General features: G+C 38.8%; 1 non-coding gene across 1 annotated transcript; it reads left to right on the forward strand.

Annotated features, from left to right (window-relative positions):
* Window positions 1-107, forward strand: LOC127263222 (small nucleolar RNA R71). Its single transcript, XR_007841396.1, has one exon. It is a non-coding gene; the product is annotated as a small nucleolar RNA R71 (small nucleolar RNA).
* Window positions 108-20,915: the final 20,808 nt, after the last annotated feature.

Raw genomic sequence — 20,915 nt, forward strand, 5'->3', positions numbered from 1 at the left:
ATTTGATGTTGTGGGCATTTAATGATAAGCTTATTAAATCGCTCCCAATATTCATGGAGTGTGTCACCTGATTGTTGTTTGATGCCACATATCTTCTTCATCAAAATAGCAGCTCTGGAAGCTGGAAAATACTTCTCCAAAAATTTCTTCTTCATCTCATTCCATGTGTCGATGCTTCCAGGTGGGAGATAGTAGAGCCAATCCTTTGTAGCATCTTTGAGTGAGAATAGGAAGGCTCTGAGTTGGATCTGTTCGTCAGGAACACCTGGTGGTTTCATGTTGGAGCACACCACATCGAACTCTTGCAAGTGTTTGTGAGGTTCTTCGCCTACAAGTCATGAAAATAAGACAATAAATGAATTAAGCCAAATTTCAGTTCAAAAGCAATAGCGTTATTCAGAGTTGGAAAGTTAATGCATAAGGGATGTTGCGACAAGTCGGGAGCAGCCAACTCCCTTAGAGTATGAGTATCCTCAGCCATGACAGTCTCTTGATCACTTTCAGAGTCGCTAAAGCTAGAGATTTTGAAGTGGTTTAAAGAATCAGCCAGCTTTGCAATTTGAGCAGTGTTTCATTGTTTGGCTTCTTTTCGCAGCTTTCGCTCAACTTCTCGATCCTAAGATTAAATATCAGTTCACCTGTACGAGAAGAACAAGGCATAAACAAGAGGATAAATGGAAATAACATAAAAGAGTAAAAAAAAGCGCCAATCCCCGGCAACGGCGCCAAAAATTGACTGGTCGCACGGTCAATCAAATAATTCACCTATTCTGTGATCACAATTTAATATAATACAAGGGAAGGGATCGTCTTCACAGGGATTGTGTGATTCACTCTTTTGCGTTCTAATGCAGTAAATAAAAGGGGGGAATTTTCTTTTATTATCTAATGAAGACAAAATAACAAAACAATTAAATTAACGGAGAACTAGTTATCAAAGGGATGCTTGCCTGAAGGGATGATGTAGTTATGAAACTTGCATTTTATCATTAATTCAATAAAGTTAGTTCTTATTAAAGTATCAATAAATTGGTTATAATTATCAACAAGCTCTGACAACCAATTTTTCCTTGCAGTGTAGATAATTAAGGTGCGACCGTTAACTATCCTTGATTAAGCTAAAAAACCTAGGTACGCTCATAGGAAATATTTCCTAATTGCATTCTAATCTAGAAAAACCCAATTCAAAATAATTACTACCTAAGAGGAGCAATTAGATTCAATTGTCTAACCCCCGATAAGGAATTATTCAACCCGGTTGTCACATATTCAAGTGCGAATACAATTACAGATATCCTACCTGAATTGACTTTAGATTATCAAACTAATTTAAATATCGGTACCAAAATATCCAATCAATCAAAAAATCACATTGTTATTTTCAGAATTAGACAAATATTGATAATTAAAAAGAACTTTTATAAAGAAAATCAAGAATCTCCAAAACACAAGAACCAAAACATTATCATCCCTCGAACCAGAAAAATATCTACTCCATAATCAAATAACAAAGAACAATAGAGAAAGATAAAGTCATAGTGGGAGGGGAAATATTCTCTGTCGATTTGCTCATGTGCGATCTTTGAGTCTGTCAGTCTTCTGCTCTACTGCGTATCTGCTCTGGCCGTTCTCTCCTTCCTTTCTGCGTGTGATCCATTTTTGCTCTAATTATTTTGTAGCTGAGCTTTTTGGCCTTTAATTAAGTTTCCATGTCAAGAGGGTGTAGTTAGTCATGACCATAACTAACTAGGTGGTGCAAATCTGAATTTTTCTTTTCTTCCAATTACGCTAAATTTGATATTTGCGCTCTACACACACCAAATAAATAATACGCATATAAATTAGGTAAAACTCAATCAAAATCAATCAAATATCGCATATAATATGAACATTTAACGCATGTGATTTCTAACTATCATTTAGTGGACTCTTTAAAATTTGAAATTTAAAATATCATTGTTATCCAAATAAAAAAATTCTAATTCAATTAAAATAACAAATGTATATTTTAAAAATATAAATATATAAAAAAATATTTTATTACTCTTATTTTTTATACAATAATAGTTTATTTTTTAATATTAATATTAATATTTTAATATATTTAATTTTTAATTTATTTATTGTGCCACCAGTAAAACGATTTTCTAAATCCGTGTCTGTGTTTGACAGGGTAAAAATAACTCAAATGTTCCTGTGTAATAGATGTTACATAATTTTATTCATATTGGAGTTTGCATAGAAAAGTAGAGAAATTTTTGGGGCAACTTATGTTGTAAAATTACTAACCAATTACTCATCAACAGTTACCCGTCCGGTGCTTGCATTCCACCCAAGGCATGTATGCTTCACCATAAGATCTTATAGGAGATTTTACTCCATAGAAGAAATCCTTATTTCTCTCAGTGAAGGACTCTATCACAATCTCGGTCCATGCACAAGGGATAAAATTTATTTTGCTTAACACCCCAGTGCACCCATAGGATATGGGTTTAGAATTTCTTCAACTCAAATGTCCACTTTACACTTTAATCATGGTCGATCGGCAATAGGTCGCAACTCCTTGGTATTTGTATTGATAAATGGTACATATACCTTGTCAACCAACATAGCAAGAATAGAAAATTGTATAATACAACCTACATATGCATCATAGTGAGTTTTAGATAAAAGAGAAGTTAAGAGCATAAGATATCTTTTGTTTTTTTTTTTTTTCCAAGAGGGTGATAGAGAAGTGCTTCCAACCAATGATAAGAGTTCGGGGACCACCGATTGGTACAAATTATTGTTACCTCAAAAAATGGTATCCATAGAGTGAAAGTAAAATATAATGAAAGCATATTCAATGTTAAACCATTCAACAATTAAATATACAAAAACTAAAATTTAAGGGAAACATCGTAAAACACAATTAATGTACCAAAAATAATTAAACTTCATGGGTTACCATCAATGTATGCTTGTTAACCGATTTCCATAAAGAAGGTTTTAAGGCAAGGTTATGTCTCCTACCCTTGCACACGGTAGATAAAATACATTCTGTATTTTTTCTATTATGACACATTCTTTATAATATAGCATAAACTTATATAGTTCTCAGAGTACTCTCACCTTCCTAGTTAGGCAAAACAACAAAAAACTTCCTCGCGGTTTACCAAATCTGTTGGAAACCCCCCGTAATCCTAAAATTCCAAAAAACCTACTCGTGGTTTGTAAAATGTTGCAAAAAATCCCCCCTCCGTTAGGATTTAATGGAGGTTGTATATCACGCGCCTAAAATGCGATTATTGGTCCATAGAGTGATATATTTTTGTATAAAATTACTAAAATACCCTTATTGACTACTTTTTACAACAACTTCTTCTTCCTCGTTCTTCTTCTTCCTTGTTCTTCTTCTTTCTTCTTCTTCCTCATTCATTTTTTTTATTTTAAATCTGCTAAACACAACATAAATTTTACCAAATTTATCACAATTAATTGACCGGACATGAAGATGAAGATGAGAATGCGTAAGTTATTATTCACTGTCGATTTCTTCTTCTGTTTTACCAAACCCAGAAATACTTCTCCTGTTTTTACCAAACCCAGAAATCTAAAAATTCAATTTGACATTAAGATTTGAAATCAATCTAAGAAGAAAGAAAGAACTTGCTGCTGGTTGCAATCGTGTACGAAAGAATTAGGGAGAAAAAATAAAGAAGAAAGAAAATTGGGGAAAAAGAGATAGAGAAAGAAAAATAAAATTGGAGAAAAGAAAAAAAAAACTGATATTCAGCCCTTCTTTCTTCACTTCTTCTTTCCCTTCTCTTCTTTATTCTCTTTCTTTTCTTCTTTCCTTCTTCCCTGCTCCAGCCGTTTCTGCCCGTCAGCTTCTTTCTCTTCTTATTCTTTTGCAATTCTTCATTCTTCAAAGAACAATTAGAGATGAAGAAGAAGAAAAAAAAATTGGGGGAAAAAAGAAGAAAAGAAAGAAGCGGGTGGAACTGCTATGGCCTGAAAAAGAATTGGAGAAGAAGAAGAGAAAAATTGAGGAAAAAGAAAAAAAGAAAGAAGCGGGTGGAACTGCTATGGGAAGAAGAGAAAAATTGAGAAAAATGATGTGTGAAGAATAATTTGGGGAAGAAAAGAAAATGGAAGAAAGAAGTTGTGGAGAAGAGAAGAAGAAAGAACAGTAGAGAGAGAAACCACAGGGGCATAATGGTCTGATAAGGCTAAAATTTAACGGCGTCAGTGTGATTTAAAAGGGGTGGGTGAGCGTCTCACAAGTAGGTTTTTTGGAGTTTTAGGACTACAGGGGGTTTTCAGCAGATTTGGTAAACCACAGGGGGGTTTTTTGCTGTTTTGCCTCCTAGTCATCCCGGCTCGTGCAATCCTTTTTTTTTTTGTTCCGTAAGGGATGGCCTAGTGGTGTGGGGAGTGAACTTGTGACCGTGAGGTCATGAGTTCAAACTTCAATGCCTTCAGGTCCACCTGCCACATATGGTTTGCCTGGTGTGACTTGCCTTGTCAAGCCTAGTTTTCAGAGTATTAGGTTCGTCCGGGGGTTTATCCAGTGCATACTTTTATAGCGGCTGCGGGTTCCCATGTCATAAAAACAAAAAAGATTTTAGAAATCTTTCCAACTCGTGGTGGTAGCCTTCAACATTATTAATTGTCACATATTTTATTTTACCCTCCACGAGAACCTGATAAATCACCTCAAATCCCCAATACTCTAAAATTAGACACATGTAAAACAAGGAACATTCATAAATCAAAACTTACCCCCTGCAACATTTGCAAACACTTAAACTATTTCGGCGAAAAATGTCTAATAAGTTTTTAACGAAAAATCCCAAACACGCCTACTAAACATCAGCTGTGATACCCCCCGGATTTAGGCCGTTGCTTGGTGAACTTCCATGTCTGGATGAGCCGGTATTAGGACATCCAAAGTTGAACAGTAATTAAATACATTTAATAGACTACTCAGGTAAACAATGTGCACAGTCTTTTTTGGAAGTCCTACTAAAAGAATTCTAGAGTTAAGCGTGTTGCTCTAGAGTAATTTGAGGATGGGTGACCTATTGGAAAGTCACCCAGGGTGTGCATGAGTGACGACAGTCTACGATCCCGACACACCTGGAATCGTGTGGCTTGTGGGTTGGGGTGTCACAGTTGGTATCAAAGACGACTTGCGACAGTCCAACAGCCGTCGACCTGACTGTTAAAGGGCCTAGCGATTGACAATCCTTGGGGTGTAACATGAACATTGCATTCTATAATGAGGGAGGATGTGATATCTCTCGAAGTTAGGTCGTTGCTTGGCCAACTCCCATGTGTGGATGAGCCAATATTAGATTATCCAAAGTTAGATAGTAATTAAATAGATTAAATAGACTACCTATATCAACAATGTGCACATTCCTTTTTCGGAAGTCCTATTGAAAGGAATCTAGAGTTAAGTTGTTTGTCTTAGAGTAATTTCAGGATGGGCGACCCCTTGGAAAGTCTCATACGGTGCCCGTAAGTGAGGACATAAGCATGCTAGAAGGACTCGTGTTGACTTGTGGGGTTGGTCTACGACCCCGATACACCCGGTTTTGTGTGGCTTACAGGTCGGGGTGTCACACCAGCTACATAATTCAACAAACTATGTCAGGAGTTGTGTACACATCAAAGGATAATAATATTTTATGATAGCTTTCATATCATGCACTTGAATTGTTTATATTCTTGGATTATTTGAGTTGATTTGGTATGAATTCTACTGAATTTCTGCATATTTGGATATTTTCAGGTTTAAAGGTTAATTGAATAAATTGATGGAAGATAGGAATAGTTGGAGAAAATTCTTAGACCAACAACTCCAAGCCCAATGCTATTTTTAAGGTCCAAGAAGTCAAGATTTATAAAGGAATTTAATACTGAAAATGGCAATTGGTGTGCTTTGGGCATCCAGGAGCATCAGGGGTGTGCAGTAGGCATCCTGGAGCAGAAGGGGTGTGTAGTGCAGTTCAAGAGTTGTTTAACAGGCGGATGAGCCATTCGACAGCAAACGAACGACACTAATAGACTTCTCTCATGCTCTCTGTCTATTTCTATTATTTTCTTCATTTTCAAGAATACTGAGTAGACCTTTTCCTAGTTCAAAGATTTATTAGGGTTGAGATTTATATTGTTTGTGATTTTCATAAGTTTATTGATTTCTTATTAATGATTGATATTTGCATAATTCCTAAATTTAGCATTTATGATTGTTGAATTGGATAGGTGTTTTGAATCAAATAGTTTATTTAATTCAATAGTTTGATATCAATTTGAATAGAGTATCCGTAATCACACAAGTTGAGGAGTTACCTCCCGTGGATTATGCAATCGTATTTTAACTCCTCCGTGTAGGTAGTAGTAATTCGACTAATTTTTTCTAGTTCATAATGCAATTAGGCAATTAAATTTCTATGGTCATACCTAGATTTGTTAGCCTAACTAGAGCAATTAATGGGCATACCTTGATTGTCTACACATTAAGAAAAAATTGGATGTCAAAGCTTATTGATACCTATAACTAATTTATCAATCATCATGAGAATTATTTTTAGTTAAATCGATGATCCAATGCGAATCTCATACCAAAATCATTCCTTGGACTAGTGATGTGATCATCATGAAGGCTATTGACACGTCGATGTTGCAAACAGGACCAATAACTCAGAGCCGAGCTCAAAAGTTTCAAATGGCTATCTCAAGTTTAGTCCAACATGCCATGGACTCAATTTTCGAAAAGATTTTTGAAGATAGACCTGCCGGATTTTGCATCTCTTATGTGTGAGACTTAAAAATCACTTAACCAATCATACCGAGACCTCCATGTCAAGAATCAGGACTGAAAATCAATAACACCAATAGTATCAATAATTATGGAAAAATCCCAAATTTTCCATATTACTTATAGATTAAGTTTCCTTTGTATTTATTTCCTTTTCACTAGTTTCCTTGATTAGATATTTTCTTCTTTTATGTTTTCTAGTTTAGTTGTTACCTTTTAATTTGTTTATTTATTTTCTAATTTTTCATTTCCTCTACTCTCAAGGTCCTCTACAAAAAGGTTTTGTTTATCATTGTAAAGACACTACTTTGATGTTTCTTATAAAAAAAATTTTGCTTTCAGAGTGATTCTTGTTTGCTTGATTATTTGAGATTGTGCAATGCAATCCTTGGTAGTCGTTCAAAATCAGGTTGTTTTTTAGTGATTCGAGGCAGTTTGACGCCTCTCAATCGGTGCTGGACCACTTGTTGCGTCCACTCCACTCATTTATTGGTTTAGCAATGTTTTGTTGCATGCTACTTAGTTCTCACGTGGTGCCTATCCGACCAACCTTGTAGATTGAGAAGCAAAATTATTCTCCTATCCATAGTCTTCCATCTCTATTCTTCCACCAAATTCCGTATTTTTCTATTACATTACTTCATGTGGTTTGCGAGTTTTCAAATCCTTCGGTTATGTTCGGATCATCTAGTTACAGAGCTAGTTGATAATCTTGTGGTTGATATCACGGTTCTGATTTGACAAAAAAAAAGTCCAAAAAAATAGAAAAAAAGTCAAAAAAATAAAAAATAATGTAAACAAATCCGAAAAAAGAAATAAATAAGAAAAAAATGGCTTAAGAATATTTTGTTTCCGTTTCTATATAATATTAATATATTTCTATGTATTCTTATCATTTTTCCCATCTTTCCATATCTTTTTTCTTAATTTTCCTTATTTAATATTTCCATATTCATTCTTATCCTTTTTCCACTTATTTTCATATTTTTCTCCTAATTTTTTTTCTACTATCTCCATATTAATTCTTTCTATATCTTGCGTTTGGAGTTAATGCGCATGTGTGCTATGTATTGATTACTGGCATCAAGTATAGAATCTTCTCTAAAACTTTCTGAGATTGAGAGCAGACAAAAATATTGGCGAGAACACCTGTGTTGAGCGATACAAGAGTTCAGAGAAAAAAAAAGTGATTTTATCGAGAGTGCATCACATCCCGGAGAGATTATTATCTAAGATGAGAAACCTAAGTGCGGTTGTCCTTAATTTTTATTCTAACGTGCTATACATATATATATATATTCATCTTTATCCTAATGTTAGGTGACGAAGAAAGACAACGAATTCCTTTGGAATCCAAACTCATCTATGATGCAATCAATGCAACCCTGAAAAAAAAGATCGATGAGTGATTTGAGTTAGAGATGGCCGGACTAAACCGGAAGTTGGATCTTTTAACTGCACACCTCTCTATTAGCGCGCAGTCCAAGCCTACAGTTGATCCACCAGAATTTCGTAGTCCTCGATGTCACACCCCGGAGCCCAAAGGACGAATCTCTCGTGAAAGATATGTTCCTGAATCTGATGATAACTAGGAACCAACTCATAATAGATCCCGTATGCAAGATCCTATGCGAAACCTGAAGTTCATAATCCCGACGTTCAATGGTTGTTTTGATCCTGACATTTTCCTTGATTGGGAACGAAAGATGGAGCTCTTCTTTGATTACTCCGAATGTGAGGAAGATAAAAATGTACGAATTGCAGTACTTGAATTCACTGATTATGCTTTGAATTGGTGGGATCAGATTTGCATCAAAAGAAGAAGGAAAGGAAAAGCTCCTATTACTACTTGGTGGTCGCTGAAAAGAACAATGAGAAAAATGTTTGTACCGTCTTGGTATAAATGAGAGCTTTACCAACGACTGCAAGAACTTAAGCAAGGCTCCCGCACGGTTGAGTAATATTATAAAGAGTTGGAAACGGCTATGATAAAGGCTAACATAGTGGAGGATGAGAAAGCTACGATGGCGAAATTCATGGGAGGACTCCAGAGAGATATTCAAGACTCCCCAGAGTTACATCATTATGTAAACATCGAGAAGTTGTTACAACGTGCCATAAAGATTGAGAAGCAATTGAGACGCAAAAGTTGGACAACAAGTCATGCAATCGGAGCACAAAGGCTGCCCCAAAGTTCGCATTGGACAACACTTCCCCCCGGACCACACAAAAGACTCGATTCCAAAAAGAAAAAGATTGAGCTAAAGGTTGACGCACCAAAATCAAAGTTGAAGAAAGTTGTCGCTACCAAGTCTACACATAACCGAGATATTACTTGTTTCAAATGCCAAGGCAAGGGGCATTATGCATCTGAATGTGCTAACAAGCGTACGATGGTTCTTACCGAATCTGGCGAGGTAATAACCGATGATGAGGTTGACTTTGACCATGATAAAATGCCCGCTTTAGAGGATATTCCCGGAGCTACTCTATCCAATGACAAGGAGGAGTATAATCAAGTTATGGTGGTGACGTTGCGAGCCTTGAGTACACTACCCAAACCTGATGAGGAGAAAATACTAAGAGAAAATATCTTTCATTGCCATTGCAAGATCAAAGGTAAAATTTGTAGTAATCATTGAGAATGGTAGTTGTACAAATGTGATTAGCGAGGCATTTGTGAAGAAGTATGAGTTTGAGATGAAGCCCGTATTGCCTACAATGGTTGAATAGTAGTGGCGAGTTAAAGATGAATAAAAAAGTTGAAGTTGACTTCCACATCCACAAGAAAAACAACAAGGTGACGTGCGATGTAGTCCCTATGCAAGCTTGCCACATATTACTTGTGCGTCTATGGCAATTTGATAATGAAGTTATTTATAATAGTAAGATGAACACCTTCACCTTGACATACGAAGACAAGAAAGTGGTGTTGAAACCACTAAGTCCCAAAAAAGCACATGAAGATCAAGAGGTTATCCAACTAATCACATTCGTGAGCTTAAAGAAAAACAAGCGAGGAATCGAAGGAGAGAAAAGAGAATCAAACACGAGAGAAACGTAAGACACAAGAAAAAAGAAAAGTGAGTTGAGTGTTAGCGAAATGAGTGCCAATATTGAGGAGAGTTTACTCACTCTAAAGGATTTTAGATCCATTCGGGGGGAAGAAACTTATAGGATTTATATTTTGATGTGTAAGTCTTATTGTCTACCACTTCAAGATTTAAAGTCTAACCTATCACCCGAGTTTTATGTTTTTTTGCAAGAATTTTCTGATGTGTTTCCCGAAAATCTACCTGGAGGATTGCCACCATTAAGAGGAATATAACATCAAATTGATTTCATCCCCGGAGCTCAACTTTCTAATCGGCCAGCTTATAGGGCCAATCCCGAGGAAAAAAAAGGAGATCTAATGCCAAGTGCAAGAGTTGATAGATAAAGGTTGGGTAAGAGAAAACTTGAGCCCTTGTTCTGTTCTTGTTTTACTTGTGCCAAAACAAAATGGTAAATGGAAAATGTGTATTGATTGTAGGGCCATTAATGTGATTACTGTTAAGTATAGGCATCAATTCCTAGACTTGATGATATGCTATTTGAATTGCATAGTGCTACTTTATTTTCTAAAATTGATTTAAAGAGTGAATATAATCAAATTAAAATGAGGGAGGGTAACAAATGGAAAACGGCTTTCAAAACCAAGTTAGGATTATATGAATGGGTCTTATGCCTTTTGGACTTACAAATGCTCCTAGTACCTTAACGCGATTGATGAATCATGTGTTGAGGACATACATAGGAAAATTTGTAGTCGTATACTTTGATGATATTCTCATTTACAGCCCAGATTTGAAAGATCGTATTCAATATGTTAGCGTTGTCTTAGATCTATTGAGGAAGAATAAGTTGTATGTTAATGTGAATAAGTGTTCTTTTTTTGTTTAGCATTGCATGTTTTTTTGTTATGTTGTTAGTGCACAGGGTGTAATACCCCGTAAAATTTTTGCTGGAAGTTTTCCGGAACTTGCCATAATCCGATGCCAGAGTCAGACAATTTTATTTTGGGATTTTTTTTTTGGGTTTTTTTTTTGTGTAAGAAATTAAGAAATTGGGTTTAAATTAGAAGTAAAGTTGAGTTTGGACCAATTTGGCCCAAGTAGGTAAAAATAAATAATAAATGCCCAAGTCTTTTATGTTTAATAAAGTATAAAATAAAATAAAATAAAATAAAAAAGGGACAGAGGCAGGAGCGAGAAGCCGCCACCCCCCTCTTCTTCCTTGGAGATTTTCTTCTCCAAACTCTTCCCCTCTTGGATTTTTCTCTTAAGGTAAGTGGGGTTAATCTTAGATAGATTATACGTTATAATCCCTAGAACCCCTCTATTAATATTTTTCACAATTATTTTCAAATGGGTTTGCTCTAAAAGTGTTAGGTTTTGTCAATTTTTTCTAGAATGTTGATTATAATGCCCCTTAAGGTTTTTGTGAAGATTATTTTATTATCTTAAGTTGAAAATCGTAGAATTTGTGGAATAGATTTGAAACCCTAGTTTTACCCTAACCTAGTTATGGTTTTTTTTGGGGAAAAGAATTATGCCTATTGGGATGGACATATTTTTTTAATGTTTATTTGGCGAAATAAAGTGATATTATAATGAACTTGTTGGGTTTTAATATTCAACTTTTTGGTTGGTTAAATGTTGGCAATTGGAATGTTTTGAGTTTAAAGCTCTCTTTTGAAATTTTCCTAATAACATGTTGAGTATTAAGTCAAATTGGTAATTGAAATTATCCGTCGAGGCCGATCAACTCGTCGATTGATAAGGCATAGCCTTCCACCTCTGTCCTTGCAAACACGTGAGGGTATACAGGTATTTTAGGATAACAACTAACCTCGAACTAGAACTCGAATGGGCTAGGTCGAGGGATCGAGATGGTGGGTTCCCTTTTTGGGTGATTCTGAGGTGCCCGTCATTCACGATGAAAAAGGTCTTTAGACCGCCATCACGGTATGTTATATTGGAGACTAGAGGGTTGTGGGCCATTTGACACCCCTCGTAAGCTAATAAATAAATTTACTTACGTGTACTTTGGAATTCGAACCCTTAGATACACATTGTGAAGCTTTCCTTGAGGGTTGTGACCCTATGCTTGTTATGTGTAACTATGTGACGTGTCATACGAAGTAGTAAGGTTGGAAAACCGGGTCGAGCCGGCCCTAACTAAGGCCTAATGGAGTTTTCTTCGTGATGTACTCATCACCATTATTTGAAAATGGAAATGAGATATAAGGGAGACGCTAACATACTAGTGTGTGTGAGTTATCCGTATGTGATATGTGTCATCTTATTCAAATTATCTTCTTCAAATGATTTTAGGGCATTATACTGTATTAATTTATCTTCGATTAATTGCGCTTACTCAACCGTGTTGTTGACCCTCTTTCTACTACCTTTTTGTAGGTAATGATGCTTCTGTTATACCTAAATGATGCATCCACGTCATATGATTCATCGGAGGAACTATAACTACTTTTGTTACGTACGAAATTTAGAATTAGGTTAAAAGCCCAAGGTAAAAAGAAGAATGGGCCTGGCAATTGAGTTGATTGAATTGGCTGAAGGACACCGTGAGGAAATCAAGGAAAAATAGGTTTATTTCTAAGGAAAGTCCTCAGGTCGGAAGGACCTCAGGTCGGTAGGTCCTCAAGACGGAAAGTCATCAGGACGGAAGGACCTCAGGTCGGGAGGTCCTCAAGACGGAAAGACCTCAGGTCGGAAGGTCTTCAGGTCGGGAGGTCCTCAAGACGGAAAATCATCAGGACGGAAGGACCTCAGGTCGGTAGGTCCTCAAGACGGAAAGACCTCAAGTCGGAAGGTTTTCAGGTCGGGAGGTCCTCAAGACGGAAAGACCTCGAGTCGGAAGGTTTTCAGGTAGGGAGATCCTCAAGACGGAAAGACCTCAGGTCGGAAGGTCTTCAGGTCGGGAGATCCTCAAGACGGAAAATCATCAGGACGGAAGGACCTCAGGGCGGTAGGTCCTCAAGACGGAAAGACCTCAAGTCGGAAGGTTTTCAGGTCGGGAGGTCTTCAAGACGGAAAGTCATCAGGACGGGAAGTCCGCAGGTCGGGAGGCCCTCAGGACGGAAGTCTGCAGATCGGGTGGCCTTCAAGACGGGAAGTCCGCAAGTCGGGAGGTCCTCAGGTCGGGAAGTTCTCAAGTCAGAATTCTGCGGCAGAACCAACAAATCGGGTGATTTGTTAGTCGGGATGTCTGTAGCTAATCCAAACAAGTCAGATGGTTTGCAAGTCGGGAGGATTGGCAGTCGGACCCATACTATTGTAGATTGGCAGTCGGGCCAAAAGGGCGGAAGATCTGTGGTCGGCTCAAAGAGTGAAATATAGGGATAATTTTGGTCTGCTGAGGACACGTGTCAGCAGGAGAAGGGTTGGAAGACGGTTGGGAAGGAGACGTTGTAACCGTTCGGGCGACGGTTTTCAGTACAGTTTCTTCAAAGAATATTTAAGGATTTGGATAATCATTTGGCAAGGCATCTTCAATCAACTTCAACAAAGCAAAGTAAGATTTGGGGATCACCACTTTAAATTTCAGTCTTTTATTTTCCAGTTTATTTTCTGTACCATACAGTGTTTAGAGATTCCTAATCTCAGGCACTAATTAATCAAGTTTAAGGATATTTTCTATATCTTTGAATTTTACTTTATTTTTGTTGAAAAATTACATCAACAAATTGGCGACCACAGTGGGAGCAAGACAAAATTGCTCATTCCAATTCCGGCGATAATTTCATACGTCTAAGATCCGGCCGTATCATCGGAAGGGTCCATATGGCAGGTTCACAACCTCAATCATCTTCGGCACCGGTGGGAGAATCCGTTCCACCACCTATTGTGCCAAATGCCGGGGAAATCCCACAACCACCAACTGACTGGTGGTCTTATGTTCAACAAATGAACAACCAGCATACCTTGGTTATGCAGAATATGTTGCGTGAGCAACAAACGAACATGTTGCGTGAGCAACAGAGTCTGATGCAGAACATGATAGATCAAGCACTGTCAAGGGTTAGTCTTCAAACCACTCAGACTCCACCAGGAGTATCACCGTCCAGACCACAGGCAAATTTCGCAGGACCATCATTCGTGGATAGTACATTCCCAAGTGCCACAAATCCCAACCGAATGGATAGGGGAAAATCTCCTTTGACTTTTCCCAACAATGTTCCACTGGGACCAAGGGTTACCAATCCGCAGCCGAACAATTCAAGGGAGGACAGGCCTGAAGGATATATACATGATCCTATTCATATTCCTGTGCAGGATCCGTTCCATGTTCCTGATCATCAACGCTTTCATGTAGATCCTGATGAGATTGCACATATATTAAGGGATCAGTATGGATTAACTCCTCAGATAGCTAACCGCCCTGCATATCAGAGACCTTTCCCAGAAAGGATCATTAATGAACACCCTCTCCCAAGGAATTTTCGACCACCCGATTTTCATGCATTCTCAGGGGAGGACGGATCTTCCACCATAGAACATGTTGGTCGGTTCACAGCACAATTAGGAGAAGTTGGCAATAACCCTTTTTATAAGTTACAGCTGTTTGGTTTATCTCTTACTAGAACGGCGTTTTCGTGGTTTGTAAGTCTGCCTCCTGGACAAATTCAGACATGGGAAGGACTGGAGATGGCATTTCACGCTAGATTCTTCAATCCTTTACCAGTTGTTTCTTTAACTGATTTACTTGAATTGAGACAGTATCCAGAAGAATCTGCTTCACAGTTTATAGAAAGGGTGCGATTGATGAAGGGACGATGTCCTACGGTAATCAGTGAGAAAGAGATGACCAATTTAGTGGTCCGGAATATGCATACTCGTTTAAGAAAGGCACTCACTGCCCTGGATGTTGAGGATTTGGCAAGTCTTGCATCCAAGGCAGGACGTTTAGAGTCTTTGTTCAGAGAGGAAGATCAGCATAACAGGCGTAATAGAGGCCAACATATGGCGAGTATGGGAACAGAAACATGTGACTTTGATTTTAATCAGTCAGAAGAGATGGCAGCCGAAATCCTTTCTGGAAAACCTTATGTATGCCCTAAATTGAAGCCAGTACCAGGATCTGAAGGAAAGGAGCAACCGACTTTTGATAGTTCGAAAGCCGATGAAATCTTTGATATCCTACTGACTGATGGGCAGATCCGTATTCCAAAGGGGCAAAGATTGGCCACTAAAGAAGAAATCAAAGGGAGACCATATTGTAAGTGGCATAATTCTTTCACACACAATACAAGTCAGTGTACTCATTTCAGGAAGGAAATTCAAAAGGCCATCAAGACAGGTCGGCTCAAATACATCACTCTAGGTGTAGACCAGCAACCGTTTCCGAAAGTAACAACGGCAATGGTTAACATCCAACCAAGTTCGGAAACAGGGAAAAGTTCGGCCAATGATGGACAAACAGGGGAACGAGCTCAAGCAAGCCCCAGAACAAAAAAAGGAAGTCAGCCAAACAGTGGCCGACCGGAAGAACGACTCAAAGTTGTTGAAAGGCCAGTCGCTGAAAAATGGGACCGTCCAGACGGTTCTTTTAATGTGGAGGTGAAGGAAAAGGTTTTAGTGCGTGACCACCCGACCAGAAAAACAGGTGCAGTCGGGAACAATTGGGCTCGAAATAAAAAGCCTTTACCAGTTGATATAGATCCTCGTTTCCCAGGTATGAATCGTACACAGATTCGCAATGCCAAACGCAGGTATGCTGCAAAGTATGGGAAACGAATTCCTTCACCAAAACAACGAACCGACGAACAAAAAGCAGCCGACCACTTGGCAGGAGATCAGTCCATTCGGGTCTTTACAGAACAAACAACCAACGAGCAAGGAGCAGCCATTCAGTCTCCAAAAAGTCGGTCCAGTCGGGTCTGTTCAGGAAAGCAACCGAATGACGGATTAGGCGCTTCCGACTATACCAAAGGAAGTTCGTCGGGACAGGGGAAAGATAAAGGAATGGCAGATGAAATAATTAGAGGTTTTCGATGCCAACATTGTGAACGGATCAACATCAATCCATCTCCTGAGGAATTCCGCATAGAATCTTTGACGGTTCAATCTCGGGATAAGACAAAGGAAGAAGTTGTAACTACAGAGGAAAGTTCAAGGTCGGTTAAATCTCGTCTGGGACCACGAATCCCTTGTCGAATGACAGAGATTAATCAGATGAGAGATGAACCGATGTGGGCAAGTCTGGTAGATGATACTATGGACGAACCTTTATGGGCATTCTTGGCAGATGACGAATTAGAGGAAACAGAGTGGGCAAAGACTACAGATTCCGAGCCTCAAACGGAGGCACCTTCGATTGTGTTTCCTCCTATTCCAGAGGGTGCGATCTCTCATTTGAAACCTCTGTATGTTAATGCTCACATTTGTAGGAAACCAATCACAAAGGTTTTCGTGGATAATGGAGCAGTCTTTAATGTTATGCCATTGAAGACTCTCAAGAAGCTAGGGAAAGGAATTCATGATCTGTCTCCTGTGGAATTCGAAATGACAAGTTTTACAGGGCAGCCGACTAAGCCTGAAGGCATGATGGTTGCCACGATCGAGGTCGGGCCTAAGAAGATCTCCACTGTTTTCTTTATTGTGGACGCAGATACTACATACTCTCTCTTGCTGGGAAGAGACTGGATTCATGCCTCTCAATGTGTGCCATCAACTTTGCACCAACAATTAATGTTCTGGGAAGGAAATCAGGTTTTCAAAATGGAAGCGAATGACACCCATTCGATGTAACAGAACAAGTTGAAGAGTCAGTGTTTTATTCCAGTCATTTGGCTCCGATGTCTCAGTTGTATATGGCCAGGGAATACCCAATCAAGGGTTATAAAGTCACTGGCCAGAACTCGATGTTCTATTAAAAGAACACCTTTATTGTATGGCTCATGATAAAGCCACACCCATTCCCATATAATTTGTTTGTTATGAATGATACAAGCTTAGAAGTATGTAGTTCTCTTATTAATAAGTTCTATTTAAAGCAGTTATTACATAAAGCAGAAAATAGTAAAGAGATTCTGGATGTTCATTTCCAAGAAGATGAACAATTTCGTTGGCCCGATTTATTAGAAAAAACAGAACCAACAGCTTCATCACAAGACCCATTATTGGAGTTTAATTTAGGAACCGAATTGGTTCCAAAAGTGATCAGGTTAAGTGGTTATTTGTCTAAAGAGCAACAAACAATGATGCTCGAAGTTATTAGAAACAACATTGATTGTTTAGCATGGGATTATTCAGAGATGCCTGGTTTGACAAGAAGTCTAATAGAGCATCGATTGCCTATCAAAGAAGGTTGTAAACCTTACAAACAACCTCCAAGGCGAATGAGTCCGGATTTAATGCCTCAAATCAAGGAAGAAATCCAAAAACTTCTCAAAGTGGGTTTCATTCAGCCTTGCCGTTATGCGGAGTGGCTGGCTAACATTGTGCCAGTGGTCAAGAAAAATGGTAAGATAAGGATATGCATTGATTTCAGGGATTTGAATCTAGCTACCCCTAAGGATGAATATGTGATGCCTATGGCCAACATGTTGATAGATGCAGCAGCAGGGCACAAAGTCCTTAGTCTGATGGATGGTTATGCAGGTTATAACCAAATCTTTCTGGCAGAAGAAGACATTACTAAGACAGCATTTAGGTGCCCAGGGGCTTTAGGTATTTATGAATGGACAGTCATGCCATTCGGGTTAAAGAATGCAGGGGCAACTTACCAAAGAGCCATGAATTCAATCTTTCATGATTTAATTGGCAGATCTATGGAAGTTTATATTGATGATGTTATTGTTAAATCTGCCAGTTTTGACGAACATTTGAGAGATCTTGAAGAGGCATTCGAAAGAATGAAGAAGTACAAGTTGAAGATGAATCCAACCAAATGTGCTTTTGGAATATCAGCCGGGAGTTTTTTAGGATTTTTAGTTCATGAGAGAGGAATTGAAATTGATGCCAATAAGGCTAAAGCCATTCTTGATAGTCGGCCACCCAAGACGATTAAAGAAATCCAAAGTCTTTTGGGTAAGGTGAACTATTTGAGGCGCTTCATTTCTAATGCTGCTGGCAAGGTCAGACCCATTACTAAATTGTTGAAAGCTGGAAAAAATGCGTTTGAATGGGGTCCCGATCAACAGATGGCTTTAGATGCTATCAAGCAGGCATTGGTTCACCCTCCAGTCTTGATGCCTCCTAAACAAGGTCGGCCACTCAAACTTTATTTGGCAAATACATATGAAGTGGTTAGTTGTTTATTGGCACAGGATGGGGATGATGGGAAGGAAAGGGCAATCTACTATCTCAGTAAAACCCTTACAGGACCAGAACTGAATTACACTATGCCAGAAAAAATGTGTTATTCATTGGTCTTCGCTTGTACTAAACTCGAGCATTATTTGCTGCCCAGAAGAATTGAGGTCATATCAAAGGTGGATCTCATCAAATTGATTTTGCAGAGACCTACTATGAAGGGCAGACTCATGAAGTGGGCCATCAAATTGGCTCCTTTTGATCTTCAACATTCCCCTTTGAGGGCAATCAAGGGACAAGCAGTGGCCGACTTCTTAGCAGAATTCTCACAAGTCGGGTATTTTCTTTGTGATAGTGTCCGACCATTTAGTTGTTCATCATATCTGGATAATCTACAGGTCGGATGTGTGCCTTATATAAGTACCAGAACATGGTTGATGTTCTTTGATGGTTCTACCTCTGGAAACAAATCAGGGGCAGGGGTCTTTTTGCAAGGACCTGATGGTCAAAAGATCAATTTGCAACTACGATTGGAAGCCATGACCCATAATTCGGCAGAATATGAAGCTTTAATTTTGGGTTTGGAGGCTTTAATAGCCAGGAAGGTCCAGTCTGTAATCATAAGGGGAGATTCTCAATTGGTAGTCAATCAGGTAAACAATCAATATGTTTGCAATTACCCTCATCTTCGCAGATACAGGGACATTGTGGGTCGGTTACTGACAAAAATCTCAGAAGTAATAATTGAGTTCATTCCGAGGAAAGAAAACCAACGTGCTGATGAGTTGGCTCAAAGGGCCTGTAAAGGAATTCTGGAGGATATTTGGTCGGAGGTCAAGGCGGGCATAGAAGAAAAGACAGACCCAATGTGTGACCGAATGGTTGGGCAGGAGACTGTCGGACAGGAGCCCGACTGCGAAGTTATGGCCGAGCAGGAGACTGTCAGACAGGAGACTGTCAGACAGGAGCCCGACTGCGAAGTTATGGTCGAGCAGGAGATTGTCGGACAGGAGCCCGACTGCGTAGTTACTATCGGGCATGAGTCCGACGGCGAAACAGTGCCCGATTGGAGAACAGAGCTTATCATGTATTTACAGAATCCAGGTGCGAGTGTTTCAATTGCGACACGATTGAAGGCTTTACGTTTTCAATTGATAAATGGAATTTTGTATAAGAGATCATTTGAAGGGTTACTTTTGAAATGTTTGGGGTCTAAAGAAGCTCTAGAGGTAATGACAGAAGTACATGGTGGGATATGTGGAGCTCATCGGGCAGGTCTGAATATGAGATGGGCCATTCATCGTTTGGGGTTTTTCTGGCCAAAGATTTTTGAAGATTGCATACAATTTGCCAAAGGCTGCCAGGAATGTCAGAGACATGGAAACTTAAACCATTTGCCAGTAACCGAATTGCAATTTTTGGCAAAACCATGGCCTTTTAAATCATGGGCTATGGATATTATTGGTAAGATACATCCTGCTTCATCGAAACATCATTGTTTCATATTGGTCGCGACTGACTACTTTACCAAATGGGTAGAAGCAGTTGCTTTGAAAAATGTGGATCAGAAAGAAGTGATAGACTTCGTTTTGAACCAAATTATTTACAGATATGGTATTCCTCAGTCTATAACAACCGACCAAGGCCTGGTTTTCACAGGGGAAAAGTTCTCTAGTTTCTTGGCAGAATTCGGTGTTCGATTACATCATTCTTCACCTTATTATCCCTAAGCCAATGGACAAGCGGAAGCAGCAAATAAGATTATTATTGGGATTATAAAGAAGATGGTTGAAGGGAACCCAAGAAAATGGCATTTGTTATTGTCTCAGGCTTTATGGGCACATAGGAATACCAGAAATACGGCCACAGGGTTCTCACCTTACCAACTCACGTTTGGCCAAGATGCTGTTTTACCAGCCGATATCCGGGTATCCTCTGGCCGAACAGAGTTTACTGATGGTGGTCTTACAAAAGAATACCAACAACTTATGTTGCAACAGTTGGAGGATTTGGATGTTAACCGTCTCCATGCAATAGATCGAAGTATGAAACAGAGTGAAATCAGAGCAAAGAGTTACGGAAAGAAAGTTCTTCACAGGACATTCCAAAAAGGAGACCTAGTCTGGAAGACCATTCTTCCTACATATAAGAAAACTGACCAATTGGGAAAGTGGTCACCGAATTGGGAAGGACCATACATTATTCAAAAAGATATTGGGAATGGCGCTTTCATTATTGTAAATCATGAAGGGAGAAGAGTACATGATTGTATTAATGCTAAATATCTGAAGAGGTATTATCCTGCCTTTTCAGATAACAAAATTGCCTGAAACAAAATATTATTCAGAACCCATTTGTGGGGTTCGAACCTATTTAAAGGTTCATTTTTGTTAGTCATCATGTATTTGTGAGAAATTTTCTGCCTCTGAATCAGACTTTTCATCCCAGTGAGTGGATATTAGCTCTGGTTCTTCTTCAATAAGATCTTCCAAATCTGGTCGGTACCTTTCCCATTGGCTTTGCATGTCGTCTAGATCTTGATGGGTACGTGCTTGCATGTCTGTTATGGCTTGATGTTCACGGTCAACAATGGTCCGTAATCTTGAGAAGACTTTTCGTTGATTGGAAAATATATTATCCCAACCAAGGTCTGGAAGTATGGTTGCTGCGTGATTTTCAATCATTTCCATGTGGTGATGGAGATCAGGAATGCGGCTAAGGATGTCACGAAGAGGTTCATATCCCTCAATAATTTTTTCCATCAGGCGGATGACGCGATGAATGGTTCT

Source organism: Andrographis paniculata, unplaced genomic scaffold (genome assembly GCF_009805555.1).
Source record: "Andrographis paniculata isolate CXL003 unplaced genomic scaffold, ASM980555v1 Contig66END, whole genome shotgun sequence".
NCBI lineage: Eukaryota > Viridiplantae > Streptophyta > Magnoliopsida > Lamiales > Acanthaceae > Andrographis > Andrographis paniculata.